At 38.3% G+C, this 20,636-nt stretch overlaps 1 protein-coding gene and 1 long non-coding RNA gene across 8 annotated transcripts in view; both read right to left on the reverse strand.

Moving 5' to 3' along the window:
* Positions 1 to 20,636, reverse strand: part of MCTP1 (multiple C2 and transmembrane domain containing 1) — a 559,844-nt gene that overhangs the window by 452,285 nt on the left and 86,923 nt on the right. The window lies entirely within an intron of this gene.
* On the reverse strand, positions 18,399 to 20,569 carry LOC129639813 (uncharacterized). The gene is made up of 2 exons (XR_008708617.1): positions 20,433 to 20,569; positions 18,399 to 20,009 (listed from the first exon to the last, which is right to left on the reverse strand). It is a non-coding gene; the product is annotated as an uncharacterized LOC129639813 (long non-coding RNA).

Raw genomic sequence — 20,636 nt, forward strand, 5'->3', positions numbered from 1 at the left:
GAGAAAACATGCAGGAAACGGCACAAAAAGCTTTAAACCAGTCTCCTGTCCTGTTCTTACACTCCGTTTCTTTCTCATCCAGTGTGGCTGCCTAGTGTCTGTTCAACAAACACTGGTTTATTTCTCCATGAACCTATAGCTCTGGTTGAGGAGAAAATGGAAGATTTCAAACTGGGGGTACATGGAAGAAACTAGAAGAATCTCCAAAGGAATACTTTCCTTTTCACCATACAAAAAAATCCCCTAACTCCCGTATCACAGAAAAATCTACCTTCAAAACAAATTCCAAAGAATTCTAACGGATGCTTTTTGATTAACACTACTTGAAATAGCTTCTGGGTAAGTCCACAATTTCAGTACAACTCCATTTTAAGTGCAAGGGGAAATGCCTTCTTGTGACCACATTTCCTCCACATAAATAAGGTGTCCTCAGGACAGCCTTAGAGGCCATGCTCTTGCCTACCTGGAGGAATGATGTTGGTCTATATTTCCTCTCTGTACAGGAGAGGTGAATCTTATTTACACACCTTACTGTGTCCTTGAAAAATCAAATGAGCTAACTGATGAGAAAGGGCTTAGAAACAGTCTTTTTTTATGCCAACTGACAAAATTTATATATATTTTTTCTTTTTTTATTATTTTTTTAACTTTACAATATTGTATTGGTTTTGCCATACATCAACATGCATCTGCCATGCTTGTACACGTGTTCCCCATCCTGAACCCCCCTCCCACCTCCCTCCCCATACCATCCCTCTGGGTAATCCCAGTGCACCAGTCCCAAGCTTCCTGTATCCTGCATCAGACCTGGACTGGCGATTCGTTTCTTATATGATATTATACATATTTTAATGCCATTCTCCCAAATCATCCCCCCCTCCCTCTCCCACAGAATCCAAAAGACTGTTCTATACATCTTTATAACAAATATTTGTTAAGCATGCCCAGCACTATACTAGGTCTGGGGCATATAACAATGAGCAATGAAAAGCCCTTGTCTCCACTGAACTTTCATTAAAATAAAAGATGTGTGCGCACATGCTCAGTCACTCAGTCATATCTGACTCTTTGCGACCCTATGGACTGTAGCCCACTAGGTTCCTCTGTCCATGGGATTCTCCAGACAAGAATACTGAAGTGGGTTGCCATTTCCTCTTCCTCCAGGGCAACTTCCAAACCAAGATATTGAAGCCACATCTCCAGTACCTCCCGCAGTGGCAGGCAGATTCTTTACCACTGAGCCAGCTGGGAAGTCACAATACATATAATACTTGTACATGATATACATACAGTACATATATTAGCCAGAAAAATAGAACCAAAAAGATGTGTGTGTGTGTGGGGGGGGGGTTCTGTGTGTGTATACAGTGTGTGTATATGGTGTGCGTGAAGTGTGCATGTGTGTATAAGGAAATGGTTCATGTAATTGTGGAGATTAAATTGTGGCAAGTTCAAAACCTGATTCAGTAAGCTAGCACACTTAAGACTCAAGAGAAGAGCTGCAAAAGTCACCATGATCTGTAGACTGGAGAGGCAGCCGTGAAGTCAGTATTTTAATCACCGGTACTACACTGAAGCAATGGAAATATGAACCATGTTGTGAGGGTCTGGTGTTAGTTTGCTAACCTGTGGTAACTAAATTTGTGCACACGAACATAATATTCTGAAATGAAAAACACATTCATAAACTCTCCTTAGACCCCATTTTTCTTTTTTCCCTTTGTTAGGTAGTTAGAATAGGAAAAATGAGTCCAAAATGGCAGTGCCTAAAAGACAAAGAAGGGAAAAGCCCACAAAAATAGAACAAAGGAAGGTCCGAGGACCGGAGTGAGGACCTCAGGTAAAACAAACTGCCCTCCTGGCTAGCCCACTTTACATAAGGCAGGCTCAGGGGACGGAGAAAAACCATAAAAAGAGGAGCCAAATTGAACTGGGGGCTTCTCTTTGGGTCTTTTGGGTCGGCCCGCCCTCACGCCTCAAGGATGTATTTTCCTTTGCTTGCCAAATAAATCTGAGCTGTAACACTGGTCTGACCATTGCTTCAAATTTTTGCTGCAGCGAGACAGAACCAAGGAAATTACAAATTCCCTTGACACCTTTTATAAAAAAAATCTCACTGAAGAGGTGGTTAATATTTGCTGTCTCCATCTCCTCACCACCCTGCCCATCCTCAGACTTACCAGGTGGGCTTTAGGTTCTGTTACTCTGCCAAGACATGCCTGGTTAATACTATACATTCAGTGGTTAATTAGTCCACGTCACCTGACCATTTAGGAGCACTTTGACAAAACTGGCAAATTCCTCTTTCTTGAAGCACTATGAAAATTTGGTCTCTGAGCACTATGTCTTTTTGGTTTTCCAAATGCCTCAGTGGCTACCCTTCTGTAATCTGTTTTGGTGGATTTCTTCTATTTCACAAAGTATAGTCTGTAACCATCTCTTCTTCTCCAGTTACTACCTATATGATCTCATTTAGTTTGGGGTTTTAAGTAACACCTGTATATCAATGATTTCCAAGTTTGTATCTCTGACCCCCATCTCTTCCTTGATTTCTAAACAGGTGGTGATAGGCATGTCAACCTCAGTCTAAAAGAGAACTTTATATCCTCCATCCCTATCTGTTTCCTCCTTATCTTCCCCATCTGAGCATGTGATGCCCTCAATGCTCTAGCCAAAAATTTAGGAATAACCTTTAATCCCTGTCTTTTCTTCAAGCTGCCACCCAATCCAGTAACAAGTCTGCTCCATTCTGTCTTCAGAATATTAATATATCTGGGAGCTGACCTCTTCTCCCATATCCACTGCTGAGACCCTCATCAAAACCATAATTTTCTCCCACCTGAACGGCTGTAAGAGCTTCTCAGTGAGTCTTCTTGCTTCACAATAGTTGTCCTGTGATCAATTTTTACTTCAGTTGCCAGAATGATCTAAGAATGCAGTAAAAACTGTATCAGACCTCTGCATAAAACCTTCTGGTGACTATCATACAAAGTGTAAAGTCCAAACTCCCTACCACGGTCTACATAAGGCCTTATATGATCTCTTCTCTGACCTACACTCTGTTCTTTTAACACTCAGCTGCATTCCTGTCTCAGGGATGATGCATTTGCTATTCTTTCCACATGTTTTCCTCCTGCTGAGTTTAGCACTACACTATCCATGCACTTCACTCAGGCCTCTTTGCTCAAAAGTTAGCTTCTCAAGAGGACTTCCATAATTATGTAGAATAGCACCTCTTACTCACACTCAGTATCTCCATTCCCTCTTCATTTTATTTTACAGCAATTATCAGACATCGTGACACTGTACTATAGACACACACACACACACACACACACACACAAAGGCAGTCCTCATTTTGCACAGTTCTCGTGTGCGTGGGGTTCAGTGACCATGGTTTACTTAAAAACACGTTTCTCAATGACATAGTTCACACTTCAGTTACCATGATGGATTAACTACAGTAATTGTATAAAACACAATTTTGCTGCAGCTCTTCAGTTCCCAAATCACAGTGTAAAACACATGGGCATCATGATCAGTAACTAATCACATCACTTTTTTATGTCTGTTAGTGACTGCTCACTGCGTATCTGCTAATCGATTCATTCACAGGAGCAAAGAACGCACTTTCGATGCCTCCTTGTCTCCCGTTGATAAACCCATATGACATCTTACAGAAATGTACAAGTGAGAGAATTGGCCGATGAAAACGAAAATGTATTTAAAAAAACAGTATCACTGGAAGTGAAATTTGAATCAAATATAAATGAGATTATAGAAGAAATATCTGACTGTGGAAATGCTGTCTCTGCCACCATTAGAGAAACTCTAGGTAGGCAGCTGCTGCTGCTGCTGCTAAGTCACTTCAGTCGTGTCCCACTCTGTGCGACCCCATAGACAGCAGCCCACTAGGTTCCTCTGTCCCTGGGATTCTCCAGGCAAGAACACTGGAGTGGGTTGCCATTTCCTTCTCCAAGGCATGAAAGTGACAAGTGAAAGTAAAGTCGCTCAGTCGTGCCCGACTCCTAGCGACCCCATGGACTGCAGCCTACCAGGCTCCTCCACCCATGGGATTTTCCAGGCAAGAGTACTGGAGTGGGGTGCCATTGCCTTCTCCGAGGTAGGCAGCTAGAAGAACTCAATGAAGTACACCTAGTGACCAGTTGTGATGGAAAGGGTGAAAATGTCCCAGAAGTCACACTTGCCAAAAACTTTTCCTTGAAATCACTCTCAGATGGCATTGAAGGCATTAAGAATAAAGCATTGGAAGCTGATCCAAACTTAGAAAAGAGTATGACAATTTGTCAAGATAAAATAAGCTGCTCCCTCTGTATCATAGGTTATACAATGAAAAGAAAGTGGCAAGCACTGCTCAATACTCCTGACATATTTTTTTTTTTGAGGAAAAAAAAAAAACACTTTAATTATGAACATTTCTAAAGCTTGCAAGTTTGCAAGGGTATAAGATTACCTCCCAGAAATCCATCACATTTCTGACACTGAATCTGCAGAAATGCAAATGAAACCATAATACTAATTGGAATCACTTCAAAAAATGAAATACTTAAGCATAAAAATAACAAATCATATATGGTACCCTATGCTAAAAATTGCAAAATGCTGAGAAACCAAAACAAAGACAAATGGAGAGATACACTTTGTTCATGGATTGGAAAACTAAACTTACTAAAAATGTTAATTTTCCCCAAATGGATATATAGGTTTATTCCTATCAAAATTCCCATCAAAATCCTACCTCTGTAGACACAAACAAGCTTACTCTAACATATATATTATAAGCCACGGGCCCTAAGATAGCTAAAACAATTGTGATAAGAATAAAGTGGAGAGAAAAATAACCAATACTAAGGCTTACTATGTAGGTACAGTAATCTAGTTAGCATACTACTGGTGGAATAGACAACAAAGCAATGGCAGAGAACCCAGAAACAGACCCACGAAACACACTAACCGATTTTTAACAAAGATGCAAATGAAATTCAATGGAAGAAGGATACTCACTTCAAAAGTAAAACCAGTGCTAGGTCAATGGGAAAAGAAAGGCAAAAGAAAAAGAAAAAAGAACCATGAAATAAGTCTTAAACACCATATACAAAAAAAATTCCTGAAAGTGGACCACAGATCAAACAAAATGCAAAAACAGAAAGACTTTAGGAAAAATGACACAGAAACAAACCATGAAAAAAAATCTTTGATATGTAAGACTAAGCAAGTAGTTCTCAAATGACACCAAAAACATGATCTGTAAAAGGAAAAACTGAAAAAATGAACTGATTCAAAATTAAAAACTTTTGCTCTGTTCAAGACCGGTATAAAAGGATGAAAGAAAAGCTGAGAATAGGAAAAAATATTTGCAAACTTCCTATCTAATAAATAAAAGACTAGTACGTGGAAAATATGCAGAATTCTTAAAACTGAATAGGAAAGAAACAGATAATTCAAACAGAAAATGAACAAAAGAAGTGAAGAGATATTTTATCAAAACATGTATGCAAATAGCAAATAAGCACATGAAAAGATGTGCAGCTTCATTAGCCATTAAAGAAACAAATTAAAACCAGAATGAGATACCACTACAAACCTCTAAGAATGGCTAAAAACAGTGACAACATCAGATGCTGAGGAAGATGTAGAGAAACTGGGTCATTCATACACTGCTGCTGGAAATGTAAAATGGAAAATAGTTGTCTTAGTTTCTTTAAACTAAACATACTATTATCGTGCATGCATGTGTGTGCGTGTGTGTGTGTTGTGTGTGTTCAGTTGTGTCTGACTCTTTGCGATCCCATGGACGGTAGCCTGCCGGGCTCCTCTGTCCATGGAATTTCCCAGGCTAGAATTCTAGAGTCGGTTGCCATTTCCTCCTGCGAGGAATCTTCCCATTCCAGGGACTGAATCTTTGTCTCTTGTGTCTCCTACTCAGAAATAAGAATGGACAAACTCACTATACATGTAGCACCACGGATAATCTCATAGACATTCTGAATGAAAGAATTCAGTATTTCATTTATAGAAAATTCTATAAGAAACAAAACTAATCTGTGATGATGAAAATTAGATCAGTGACACCCTGGGTGAAAGAGAGAAGTGGAGTGACTACAAAGGGACATGAGGGGACCTTCTAGGATGATGGAAATAGCTTATATCTCACTTAGGATGGGGGGTTCATGGTGCACACATCTGTCAAAACCCAGACTGTACCCTTAAAAATCTGTGCTTTTTATTGTATGTAAGTTATACCTCAATAACCTATTTTTCTTAAATGTCTGCATGGTTGTAGGCGTAAAGGCCAGGGTAACACCAGCCAAGGAAATAGATAGAGAAGGTGCGCTGTTACAGTAGCCAAGACATGGAAACCACCTGAGCGTCCAACAGTGGACAAAGAGATCAAGAAAACATGTGTACACACATACACACACACATCCCCACAGAGAGAGGATGATTATTTAGTCATAAAAAAGAAAGGAATCCTGCCTTTTGCAACAACATGGATGGATCCTGGGGGCACTATGGTAAGTGAAAGAGGTCAGACAAAGACAGACATGGTCTCACTTGTATATAGATCTAACTTTGGAACTCATAGAAACAGAGAATCGACAAGTGGTTACTGGGGGTCAAGGGATGGGAGAAACGCAAGATGTTGGTCAAAGGGTACAAACTCTGTTATAAGATGTGTTGTGGGGATCCAATCGCGGTGGGTGACCACACTTAACAACACTGTCTGGTATACCTGAAAAATTCTGTAAGGGTAGAGCTTTAATGTTCTCATAATAACAACAGGAACATGGTAATTATGGGAGGTAAAGGCTGTGTTAACTGACCTTATCACGGTTTGTATTTTGCAATGTATATATGTTTATCAAATCAGGACACTGTACACCTTAAAATTACACGGTACATGTCAATAATTTCAATGAAGCTAGGGGAAAAAAGAAAGCCTTGAAATCAGTGAAAGACAAAACCTCTCTCTTTTCTGTTACAAGACCTCTCCACACCATAGGGTGTGTGGAGAATAAGGAATCCAGAAACTCACACTTCGGTGAAATACAGTTGATGATGATGTAATGTGCACAGGCTATAATTTGCATTTTTCCACATAGGTGTAAGATTTTAATAAACAAATAAACCTGTCAGTTCAGGAAATAACTAACTTATCATGCCTGCCCTGACTGTGCACTTTTGATTACAAAGCCCTTCCACAGAATCAAATAGACTGGGAGATTAAATGACATGGAAATTATTGATTGGTGGCCGTAATATCCATGCTTGGCAAGAGAGATATAGACATATATTCCAGAGAAAATAAGCTTCATCTTCTAAGCTCTCACCCTGTTATTAACAGCCTTCAAGTGCCTCAATTTTGCTGTGTTCTAAGGTGGAATGTGATTCTCACACAAGAAGCCAGCAGCACACTACAGCCTGGAGGAAAATCTGGAAAGGATACAATCAGCTGTCCACCATTTTTGTCTTCCAGAACCGCCACTCAATTTTGATGCCCAGACATTTAGAATCTCCGATTAGCCTACGGAGAAGTCAATTCTAAGCAATCACATCTTTATCTTAATTAAAAAAAAAAAGAAATCAAGACATGAGAAAAAGATGTCTCAGGTACTAAATATAAAGACAGAATTCAATTATTCTGGAGTCAGTTATCTAATCGAGAGAACCAGTTCTGCACTGTCAAAAACATTATATCAAAATTGGTAAAGTCACTCTGGAGAACAGTATGGAGGTTCTTTAAGACACTCAAAATAGAGCTCCCATGCAATCTAGCAATCCCACTCCTGGGCAAGTATCCAGAGGAAAAAAACATAGTTTGGAAGGATACAAACAAACCAATGTTCATTGCAGCCCTGTTTGCAACAGCCAAGACACGGACACAACCTAAAGGTCCATCCACAGACGAATGAATAAAGAAGATGCGGTGTATGTAAACAATGGACTATTCAGTTCAGTTCAGTTCAGTCGCTCAGTTGTGTCCGACTCTTCGCAACCCCATGAATCGCAGCACACCAGGCCTCCCTGTCCATCACCAACTCCCAGAGTTCACTCAGACTCATGTCCATCGAGTCAGAGATGCCATCCAGCCATCTCATCCTCCGTCGTCCCCTTCTCCTCCTGCCCCCAATCCCTCCCAGCATCAGAGTCTTTTCCAATGAGTCAACTCTTCGCATGAGGTGGCCAAAGTACTGGAGTTTCAGCTTTAGCATCATTCCTTCCAAAGAAATCCCAGGGCTGATCTCCTTCAGAATGGACTGGTTGGATCTCCTTGCAATCCAAGGGACTCTCAAGAGTCAGCCATTAAGAAGAATGAGAAAGCCATTTGCAACAACATGGATGCAACTAGAGATTATCATACTAAGTAAAATAAGTCAGAGCAGCACAGACATGATATCATTTATATGCTTAATCTTTTTAAAAGTGATACAAACGAACTTATTTACAAAACAGAAATAGATTCACAGAGTTAAAGAAATTTACTGTTTACTGTAGGGGAAAGCTAGGTGTGGAGGGACAGACTGAGAATTTAGGATTGACATGTACATACTGCTATATATAAAATAGTTAACCAACAAGGAACTACTGAATAGCACAAGGAATGCTGTTCAATCTTCTGTAATAACCTAAATGGGAAAAGGATTTGAAAAAGAATACCTGAACCACTTTGCTATACATCTGAAACATAACACTGCTAATCAACTATGCTTCAATATAAAACAAAAATTTTTTTAAATACACCAATCTATTTATGTGTGTTTTTTTTTTTTTTTTTTCCTGCTAAAACCTTAAGGGGCTTTCCTGGTGGCTCAGTGGTAAAGCATCCTCCTGCCAATACAGGAGACACCAGTTCACTTCCCAGGTTGGAAACATCCCCTGGAGGAGGAAATGGCAACCTACTCCAGTATTCTTGTCTAGGAAATCCCACGGGCAGAGAAGCCTGGTGGGCTGCAGCCCATGGGGTTGCAAAAGAGTTGGACACAACTAAAAAACAAACCTCTTTAGACACATATACCCCACACACTGATTTTTTAATTTTCTCCTGTGCAAAACTGGGAGGAAATCAACTAACTGTTAAATTTGGATATTGAACCCAGGAAAGAGTTGAGCTGTTCAAACCTGAAATACATGTCACTTACCAGCTTCTTGCTTCCCAGTTCCCTTACTGGAAAAACAGAGATAAAAATAATTCTTTCTCTATTGAGACTATTTGGAGAATAGTTTTTTTAAAAAAACTTTTAAATACCTTTAGATTTTAAACAGAAAGTTTAATAACAATAATGAAATACAAGCATACAAGCCAGTCTATATTTACATTACCTTCTATCACATATGAATCTGTAAAGAAGACAATTCATCTAAGAAGCCATCTTCTAGAGTCTTCATCATTTCACCAAAAGAAGAAATTTGTTTTTCTTTTCTACCACTACACCTTCTTATTCATTCCATGCCTCTCAGTTATGAGTCCCTATAAATTGCTTTCCTTTGCTTCATTTTTTCAAACATGTTGTTACAAGTGCATTATTATAGTGAGTAATCCATTTGTCTTCCCCTCCTATTGAATAAAAATATTTTCCTAGTCTAAAATTTTTGAGAGACCCATGCTTTGCGAATGAAATTCCAAATAGTTTCGGTGAAGGTATAGATCTTCATTCTCTACACAAATTATAACATTAAAATCAATTTCTTTTTGTTCAAACTTACTTCCTAATTGTTGAGTAAACTATTTACTAAGCAACAAGTCAGAATACTGTCTAAACAGCCAACATTTGAAAAATTAGATACACTCAAAATTTTCTCTTTTTTCCTCATGGCAAAATTTTCCCTATTCCCAACACCCTGTTGCTGCCCAAAACTGCGTGCACAGAGAGAATATGTCCAGGGGATGAAAAAGCTCTTCACATTAGCCTAAGCAAAGCAATTAAAAATAGAAATTTAGTATCACAGACATATGTTTTGTGTTAGTAAGTCTTTTCCAATGTGTGATAAATCATGTTTGTAAATTCTCATTCAAATATAATACATTAAGAATGACTTTTTTTTCCCCCTTTATAATACTGAGAATATATAACTCAAACTATTTCCATTTGTTCCTGGTTTCCAAGAAGCTAAGGATCAAATAAATCAGCTACTCATGACATAACTATATTGGCATCTTTTTGAGAAAATCTGCTCCTTTTTCTTTCCCAAGGTTTAGAATATTGTCTAGTGTGTGCATGCAAAGTCGGTTCAGTCGTGTCCAATTCTGTGCAACCCTATGGACTGAAGCCCACCAGGTTCCTCTGTCCTTGGGATTCTCCAGGCAAGAATACTGGAGTGGGTTTCCATGCCCTCCTCGCCGGGCTCTTCCCAAGCCAGGGAATCAAGCCCATGTCTCTTACGTTTAACCTGCATTGGCAGGCAGGTTCTTTACCATTAGAGCCACCTGGGAAATCCAGAGTATTGTCTAGTAGAAATCATTGGTCTTACCATGCATATATTATTTATTGTAATCTCTTTCAAACCTCTTTTAGAGAACTGGTAGGATACAATTTAAGTGTAAATACATATACATTTGTATATGTATATTAAAAGATGTTAAGATGGAGGGCTAAGTTCTGATTTTAGTAAATATTAACAGAAGTTGACAAATGCTTTAAAATACATCTTTAAAAAGCATTTAAAACCATATCCCATAAGTAGATTTTACTTTAGCATCCAGGTTTGCCATTATCAAGTCTTCTAGGAGGGCATGGATCGCCTTGACTTAAAGAGTATCAGAGGAATTTAAGGGCACAGGGACTGTTTGTGCCAACAGAGAAGCCAAGACTTACAAAGGCTTATATGGTTCTGGAGATATTTCCTTCCTATTTTTCCATATCAGCAGAAACACCTTGAGGGAATGGACTGCTATTTGCTAGTGAGATCTGACAGCATAGGTATGTTAGGTGAGAAACTAGAAACAAGAAAGCAGAGTATTCTAGAATGTCAAGCATGTAACATTTCACCTCCCATGTGAATGGATTTACTGTGTGTCTTCGAAGGAGAGTCATTATTTTTCCTCAAAACTTTCCAAAAATTTTTATTCCAATAAATGTTAAAAGGCAGCAAAATTATGCTCTACTAAACTCAATATACTTAAAAAATCATGTTATAAGCATAGTCAAAGTTTAATATCTGAAGATATTTACTAGAAAAATATATGGCTAAGTCAAAATACATGACTAAGTAATCATAGTCATCGATCAACAAATTAGAGGTAAATTTCATGAACTTTTTATCATCTTCAAGTCTTTTCTGATGACATGAATCTAACCATATCTGCCTTATTTTCACCTGAAGATAACTATTTTAGAGTACATAAGTCTATTATCAATGTATTTTATATATTATATAGTATACGGATAGCATGTTTCTGTTTGCAAAGGATTTTCACTCATAGATGACTTCACTGGAGTCTCACCATTCTGGGAAGAACGGACTACTTTTACAATAAAAGCACTAGATGAAGTTAACAATAGACCAAATATACAGAGTTAAATCAGGCTGATTAAGACTACAGGATTTAAACATTTTGAAAGCCTTACAAACCAAGACATTGTGCACCTTATCACGAAGCACATTGAAAACCCTTTATGAAGTAATATTTGTCTGAAGCATGTTCTCCAATTCATGTTCTCTAAGATAAACTATGAGCTGTTAATCCACAAACAGGCACGGAGTATACAGGCAGAGAATAAAAGACATGATAAATGGACATAACTGAAGAAAAAAAATTAGTCTTTTTATCATCTATAGCCCAGATGCTTAGGAGTGCATTTTCTTATTTTAGTTCAAAATGATAATAAGGTAGATTTTAACTGTTTTCACTCCTACAAGAACCCTCTAAGGTAGGTACTATATCATGCCCATTTTATACACGAGGACACCATGACACACAGACTAAGAAACGTCACTCGAGATCACACATCTAACAAGGGGCCAAGGTGAGATTCAAACCCAGGCAGTCCAGCTCCCTATAACTTACCCTGCCCTGTCTCCACTGCCTTAGAAGGTATCTGTTACTCTAAACAGAAAGTTGAAACTCTATGGAGGAAAGGGAACAGCAGGGTACCATTTCACGCCAGTCAGAATGGCTGCAATCCAAAAGTCTACAAGCAATAAATGCTGGAGAGGGTGTAGAGAAAAGGGAACCCTCTTACACTGTTGGTGGGAATGCAAACTAGTACCGCCACTATGGAGAACAATGTGGAGATTCCTTAAAATACTGGGAATAGAACTGCCTTATGATCCAGCAATCCCACTGCTGGGCATACACACTGAGGAAACCAGAATTGAAAGAGACACGTGTACCCCAATGTTCATCACAGCACTGTTTATAATAGCCAGGACATGGAAGCAACCTAGATGTCCATCAGCAGATGAATGGATAAGAAAGCTGTGGTACATATACACAATGGAGTATTACTCAGCCATTAAAAAGAATGCATTTGAGTCAGTTCTAATGAGGTGGATGAAACTGGAGCCTATTATACAGAGTGAAGTAAGCCAGAAAGAAAACAACCAATACAGCATACTAATGCATATATATGGAATTTAGAAAGATGGTAACAATAACCCTGTATACGAGACAAATAAAGAGACACTGATGTATAGAACAGTCTTTTGGACTCTGTGGGAGAGGGAGAGGGTGGGATGATTTGGGAGAATGGCATTGAAATACGTATAATATCATATATGAAACGAGTCGCCAGTCCAGGTTCGATGCACGATACTGGATGCTTGGGGCTGGTGCACTGAGACGACCCAGAAGGATGGTATGGGGAGAGAGGAGGGTTCAAGATGGGGAACACATGTATACCTGTGGCAGATTCATCTCGATATTTGGCAAAATCAATACAATATTGTAAAGTTTAAAAATAAAATAAAATTAAAAAAAAAAAGAGAATATCTGCTTTCCTGGGACCAGTACCCACAGGAGCTCAGAGGGGAAGTGAAAACAAAAATTTACTCCTCAGAAAGAGATACTATTTCATTCACTCTTCAAAAAAAGAGAGAGAGAGAGAGAGAGAGAGAGAGAGAAGCTATTGTGACAAAAGACAAGAGAAAGCAGAAAGCAGGAGATATTTGGCAATGGTGGGGAGCACAGGAAATGCAGGTCCTGGGCAGTATGCTTGTAGAACGGGGTTTGGTTGGTGACCTGTGTTTTTCTAGAAGGAAAGAGAGAATTAAAGGATGCCCATAAAAATCAGAGGAAGGAGGGAGGAAAAAGAGTTTCAATAACAGACAATACTTTGAGTACCAATTTGATAGGCAGACACTATAAAACTTATAGATTTGAACTCATATGCCCAGCAGAAAGAGCCCTGGAGCTGTCTGAAATGAACAACATGCAAAAGAAGAGGCATAAAATGACTAAGCTAAGAGGTAAGTAATAATTCCTAAACCCAGATTTCAATGGTAGCAATACAGCTCTTAGTGCGAAGAATACTTTATACATGTAGAAATAGAATGATAAATGAGTTAATACCCAAAGGAGAATTAACGATCTGGGAAGCTGAGTATTAGCCATGAGATCACATTCTGAAACGTTCATTTATTTCCTTTAGACATGACCCTTTGCCTTTTTGGAATTGCTGCACTGGGCCACATAGGAGACCACTGAGCTCAGGATGCTGACTCATCCCTGAATATTTGCATCACTTTTAAGAGTAAGCGTCAAATTTTGATATGCCTGATAAAACATATATCTTGGAAACCTGAATATATTTTGCATGGAAATTCTTAAGTCTGTGTTAAATAAATACAGAGAGATGCAGCTTATTCTAGGTGAGAACAAAAGTACCTTGTATTTATTCTTTATATTAGAAAATAAAAAGAATGGAAAACTTGGGTTACATTTTTATAATAAATTAACCCTCTCTTATATAGCCTCAAGAGTTTTCCTTACACACTATCTCTTCTCAAACTATATTTAAACAACAAAAGGAGGTACCATTTCACTGTTTATACTGTGCCAAGTATGCAGACATCAAAATTAATCCTTGTCAAGCAATCTTTTAACATGGACAACCCCAATTTACAGATAAGGAAACTGAAACATAACTGTCTTAATAACCAACTTCCCCAAGACTACACAGAGCTGGAAAGGGCAGAGCTGAAGTTTGAACACAAATCTGTTTGAACCACTAGGCTCCTAAGCTCAGAGCTGCCAGCTAGGACTGAACTAATGGACAAATTATGGTTCAGTCTTCAAGAAGTCCAATGGCTTGAGAAGAGAGATAGGAAATAGATATAATCTATGACTATGAAGAACCGTATAAGAATGCATAGACTTGGCACTACTAGCCTGAGTCTGAACAGTGAGGGCGGGTATGTCTGCACTGGACCATAGAAAAAGGAGCCAGGGGGAGAAGGGCTGCGGGCAGCTAGAGGTGGAAAGTACTCAGTCAGAAGGGGAGTCAAAACCGGCTGATTAAATTCAACCTATACATAATCAAAATGAATCATTGGATGGAATCACCAATGAGGAAGGCTCTACTTTTAACTATCACATTTTCAAAATGGCCCAAGGCTCCCATTATTCTTCAGCTATGTTCCGTTTTACTAAGCCTGCTTTTTATTCTATTTAATCTTTTTTTTATTAAGAGTATATAACCAGAGGAACTTCAGTAAAGACCCTCAAATTGATGTTAAGTTATTGATTACTGGCTTTGGAACTGGATATCTGACCATTGTATATTTCAAAGTAGTTTTCTAAATTTCACTAGTAAGAAAATTATTAATTCAAATCCAAAGCTTCACTTCAAATATATTAGTTTTCTTTCTCTCTCCTCCCTCACTTATTGCCAGGGCTATGGTTTATTAGTGAGGAAATTAAACTCAGAAGGAACAGTTTTTTTCCACAAAGCCCACTTTAAAGATTTAATACTTTGTAACAGCAATAAGATTAGATCTATACAAATTTAGCAATTTAGAAGTCTCTAACAAAACATAAAAGGTGTATAGCCTATATTAGGGCAATCTAACCACTCAGTGGTGACCCTATAGAAATGCTTACACAGGTGGGCACATGCAGGGAGGTTTGTGTCCAAGCAGCAGAGTACACAGTAATAGGAGAAAACCTGGAAGCAACATAAATGACCATCCATCAGACAATAGATAAATAGAGATCTGTGTAGCAGTTAGAAACAAGGTAAATCTTTATGGATTAACAAGTTAAGACTTCCAAGACATGTTAGTGAGAAAAATCAAGCTGTGGAATATGAGTAGTAAGATACTAATTATGTAGAAACATCACACATTCACACCCAGTCATGTATGTATTTATGTGGGGGTCTGTCTCCTTCTCAACCTGTGTGTACACACACACACACACACACACACACACACACACACACACGGGGCTTCCCTGGTGGCTCAGATGGTAAAGAATCTGCCTGCAGTCAGGTAGACCTGGGTTCAATCCCTGAGTTGGGAAGATCCCCTGGAGGAGGGAAAGGCTACCCACTCCAATATTCTGGCCTGGAGAATCCCATGGACAGAGGAGTCTGGTGGGCTATGGTCCATTTGGTCGCAAAGAGTCAGACACAGCTGAGCCACTTTCATTTTCACACACACACACACACACACACATATATATTTAATACCTAGTGACCAGGGTTGAGGGAAGTATTCAAAAGATACCTTATCTGTCCCCCTTTATTTGCTTTATTGCTGTAAAAATAATTTCTATATTACTTGAAGAATTAAAACAGTTTTTAAAAATATTTTCAATAAAGAAAAAACAAAATGTATTTTCAATTTGTCATAAAAATCTACTATATTCCATTTTTAACCAACTTGTTAAAGCTACTAGCCTGTAATTTTTAGAGATTTCCCCTAGCTTAAAACTTTTTTGTTTTTTCAAACTTGTATGTCTCAGGCTTATATCTTGACAGAAATTCAGATTTATAGGTCTCCAAGCTTGGTTCATGGCATCCAGTCCCATCACTTCATGGGAAATAGATGGATAAACAGTGGAAATAGTGTCACACTTTATTTTTTTGGGCTCCAAAATCACTGCAGATGGTGACTGCAGCCATGAAATTAAAAGACGCTTACTCCTTGGAAGCAAAGTTATGTCCAACCTAGATAGCATATTCGGAGAAGGAAATGGCAACCCACTCCAGTGTTCTTGCCTGGAGAATCCCAGGGACAGAGAGGAGCCTAGTGGGCTACTGTCTATGGGGTCGCACAGAGTCGGACATGACTGAAGCAACTTAGCAACAGATAGCATATTCAAAAGCAGAGACATTACTTTGCCAACAAAGGTTTGTCTAGTCAAGGCTATGGTTTTTCCTGTGGTCATGTATGGATGTGAGAGTTGCACTGTGAAGAAGGCTGAGCACCGAAGAATTGATGCTTCTGAACTGTGGTGTTGGAGAAGACTCTTGAGAATCCCTTGGACTGCAAGGAGATCCAACCAGTCCATTCTGAAGGAGATCAGCCCTGGGTGTTCTTTGGAAGGAATGATGCTAAAGCTGAAACTCCAGTTACTTTGGCCACCTCATGCGAAGAGTTGACTCATTGGAAAAGACTCTGATGCTGGGAGGGATTGGGGGCAGGAGAAGAAGGGGATGACAGAGGATGAGATGGCTGGATGGCATCACTGACTCGATGGACATGAGTCTGAGTGAACTCCGAGAGTTGGTGATGGACAGGGAGGCCTGGCGTGCTGCGATTCATGGGGTTGCAAAGAGTTGGACACAACTGAGCAACTGAACTGAACTGAACTGAAGCATGGTTGGGAACTCAGTGGGACCAAGACACACTTTCTTCCTTTACTTAGCACCACAAAATGGGTGTCTAATAAATATTCAAGAACAAAGGAATGAACTAGCCAATGAATAAATGACAACAGTAAATGTTATACTCGTGTTATCCAGCACTGGTCAGGATTGAAAATCTCACAATTTTCAGAGAGGAATTAAGAGAATATTCAAGAAAAAAACTAAAATCTTTTATTCCAGGCAATATTGCTATATCAATCTTATTAATGACGATAAGTATTGATCTCCAGAAGCAAATTAAGACTCATATCAGAACTTCCATCCTTCTCCAGCCCTGGACATTAAGTCATTACTTTTTCTGTCAGTTTTTTTTTTTTAACACAAGTAGTATTTAATTAACATAAAATGATTGTTCAGGGATATATTCTAAACTCTCACTACCCACTAAGTATATTAAGTATAATTTTTTTTAATTCAGCCACTGTTTCAAATTTATTTTATTTAAATAAAGCTATTGAATCCTTCACTGAACTTACTATACACCTTTTGCTACTAAAGTATGGTTCTAAGACCAGCAAGATCAGCATATCATGGAAGTTCATTAGAAACAGAATCTCAGGTATCACCCAAGACCTACTGAATCAAAATCCTTTTTAATAAGATTCTTCAGTGATTCATATACACATTAAAGCTGGTGAAACACTGCCATATACTACTCTTTTGCTACTAAGTCAACTTTTTAAATTATAGAGGTAAGACATGTATATGTTTTTTAAAATATTAAAGGACCCTATAAACAAAACCACATTACAAGAAAACTACAGGCCAACAGGTCTCATGAACATAACTACAAAAGTCCTCAACAAAGTATTAGAAATAGAAGAACATATTTAAAAAAAATTATACACCATGATGCTATGGTCTAAATGTATATACCCTCTCAAAATATGCATGTTGGAATCCTAATGCCCAGTGTGACACTGTTAGTAGGCGGGGCTTTGGGTGCTTACGTCATGAGGGTGGAGCCCTAGTGAACGGGATTGTTTTGTTCTTGTAAAAGAAATCCCAAAGAGCTCCCTAGCTCCCTCAGATATCTGCAACTTAAAAGAGGGCCCTCACCTGACCATGGCAAAGTCAAAGTCGCTCAGTCATGTCCATTTCTTTGAGACCCCGTGGATATACCCTAGATATCAACTGTCTAGTCCCCAGAACTGTGAGAAATAAATTTCAGCTATGTATAAGTTTCCGAGCGTGTGATATTTCATATGGCAGCCTCAACAAACTAAGACAACAACCAATGTATACAAAGTTGGTTGAACATTCAAAAATCAATTAATGTAATCTATCATATCAACAGAATTTTTTATATCACATGATCATACCAATAGACACAGTAAAAGCATTTAACAAAATCCAACAATATCTATGATAAAAACCCTCAGTAAACTTTTCCAATTGATTATTTAAAAACTACAAAAACTTACACTAATATCCTACTTAATGGTGAGAAACTCAAAGCTTCCCGACTAAGATCAGATACAAGACAAAGATGTCCCCTCTTACCACTCCTTTTCAACCACATGCTGGAAGACCTTGCTCACAGAACGAGGCAAGTAAAAGGTATGCAGATAGAAAAGGAAGAAATAAAACTATATTTATTTGCAAACATGCTTATCTATTTATAATACAAAAAGACAAAAGAATCAATTTTAAAAATTAAGTGACTGCACACATGGTTTTAGGATATATGATTAACATACAAATGTCAATTGTTTTCCTCTATAAGAACCAGGAATAAGTGGAATTTGCAATGAAAAGCACAATGCCATTTACATTAACACCCTCTAGAATAAACTACTAAGGTACAAATATGTGTAAGATCTATATGAGAAAAAATACAAGACTCTGATGAATAAAATCAACTAAATAAATGGAGAAATATTCCATGCTCATGGATAGGAAGACTCAATATTGTTAAAATGCCAGTTCTTGCCAAAGTCATCTATAAATTTAATGCAGTCCCAATCACAATCCCAGAAAATTATTTTGTGGATATAGACAAATTGATTCTGAAGTTTATATGGAGAAGCAAAAGATTCAGATTATCCAACACAATATTGAAGGAAAAGAACAAAATTGGAAAACTGATGCTACTCAACTTCAAGACTTATAAAGCTACAGTAATCAAGGTAATGTGATATTGGTGAAAGAATATACAAATAGATTATTAGAACATAATAGAGAACCCAAAATAGAACCACATTTAGTCAACTGATCTTTGACAAAGGAGAAAAGGCAATACAATGGACAGAGATAATAATCTTTTCAACAAATGGTGCTGGAACATGGACACCCACATGCAAAAAAAAAAAAGAATCTAGACACAGACTTTATACCATTCATGAAAATAACTCAAAATGGATTATAGACTAAATGTAAAATGCAAAACCTTAAAACTCCCAGAAGATAACAATGGAAAAATCCAAGTAATCTTAGGTAGGGTGATGCCTTTTTAGATAAAACACCAAAGGCACAATCCATGAAAGAAATAATTGATAAGCTGGGTTCCATTAAAGTTTCAAACTTCTGCCCTTCAAAAGACAATGTCAAGACAGTAAGAAGACAAGCTACAGACTGGGAGAAAATATTTTCAAAAACCACATCTGATAAAGAGTATTATCCAAAGAAAGCAAACAACATTTAAAAATATGCCAAAGACCTTAACAGACTCACCAAAGAAGATATACAGATGGAAAACAAGCAGACAAGGGAAATTCAAATTTAAGCAACAATCAGATACCAGACACATCTATTAAGATGGCCAAAATCTGGAACACTGACGCCACCATATTCTGGCAAGGACATAGAACAAGAGGAATTTCCATACACTGCTGGTAGGAATGTAAAACAGTACAGCCACTTGGGAAGGTAGTTTGGCAGTTTCTTACAAAACTAAACCCTCCTCCCATACAATCCAGCAATCATGATTCTTGGTATTTACCCAAAAGAGCTGAAAGCTTAACTCCACACAAAAACCTGTATACAGATGTTTGCTGCTGCTGCTGCTGTTGTTAAGTCGCTTCAGTTGTGTCCGACTCTGTGCAACCCCATAGACGGCAGCCCACCAGGCTCCCCCGTCCCACAGCAGCTTTATTCATAACAGATCACTGACATGACGAAGATGCCCTTCAGTAGATGAACTGATACACTGCGGCACATCCAGAGAGTGGATGGAAGCTGGAAGGTAATAGAATATTATTTCATTAAAATATTATTTTATGCTAAAATTATATGAACTATCAAGCCATGAAAAGACATGGAGGAACTTTAAATGCCTGTTACTAAGGAAAAAACTCAGTCTAAAAAGGGTACATCCTCTATAATCCCAACTATTTGATAACTGTAAGATAGTAAGAGCTCTGGAGAGAGTAAGTGGTTGCCAGGGATTGGAAGGGATGAATATGTGGAGCACACAGGATTTTTAGGGCAGTGAAAATACTGCCTACAATATACAATGTGTATTGTAATGATGGATACATGCCATCACGCATATGTCCAAATTCACAGATCTTACACCACCAAGCGTGAACCCTCCATATGGACTACCAACTATGGACTTGGAGCGATTGTGATATGTCAACATGGGTTTGCCAAGCTTACCATGCAACCACTCTGGTGGGGGATGTTAATGGACGAATCTCGGCATAGGTCGGGTAGGGAGTACAAGTATTCTCTGTTTTTCCAAAGCTCACTTTATGCCACTTGGCTTTTATGAGAGATCTACATTAGTAGTTGTTTTCATTAACTGAAAGAAACTCAAAAGAGGATTTTTGCTTTTACCAAAAAAAGCTGAAAAGCAAAATT

The sequence above is a fragment of the Bubalus kerabau genome, chromosome 1 (assembly GCF_029407905.1).
Source record: "Bubalus kerabau isolate K-KA32 ecotype Philippines breed swamp buffalo chromosome 1, PCC_UOA_SB_1v2, whole genome shotgun sequence".
Classification (NCBI taxonomy): Eukaryota; Metazoa; Chordata; class Mammalia; order Artiodactyla; family Bovidae; genus Bubalus; species Bubalus kerabau.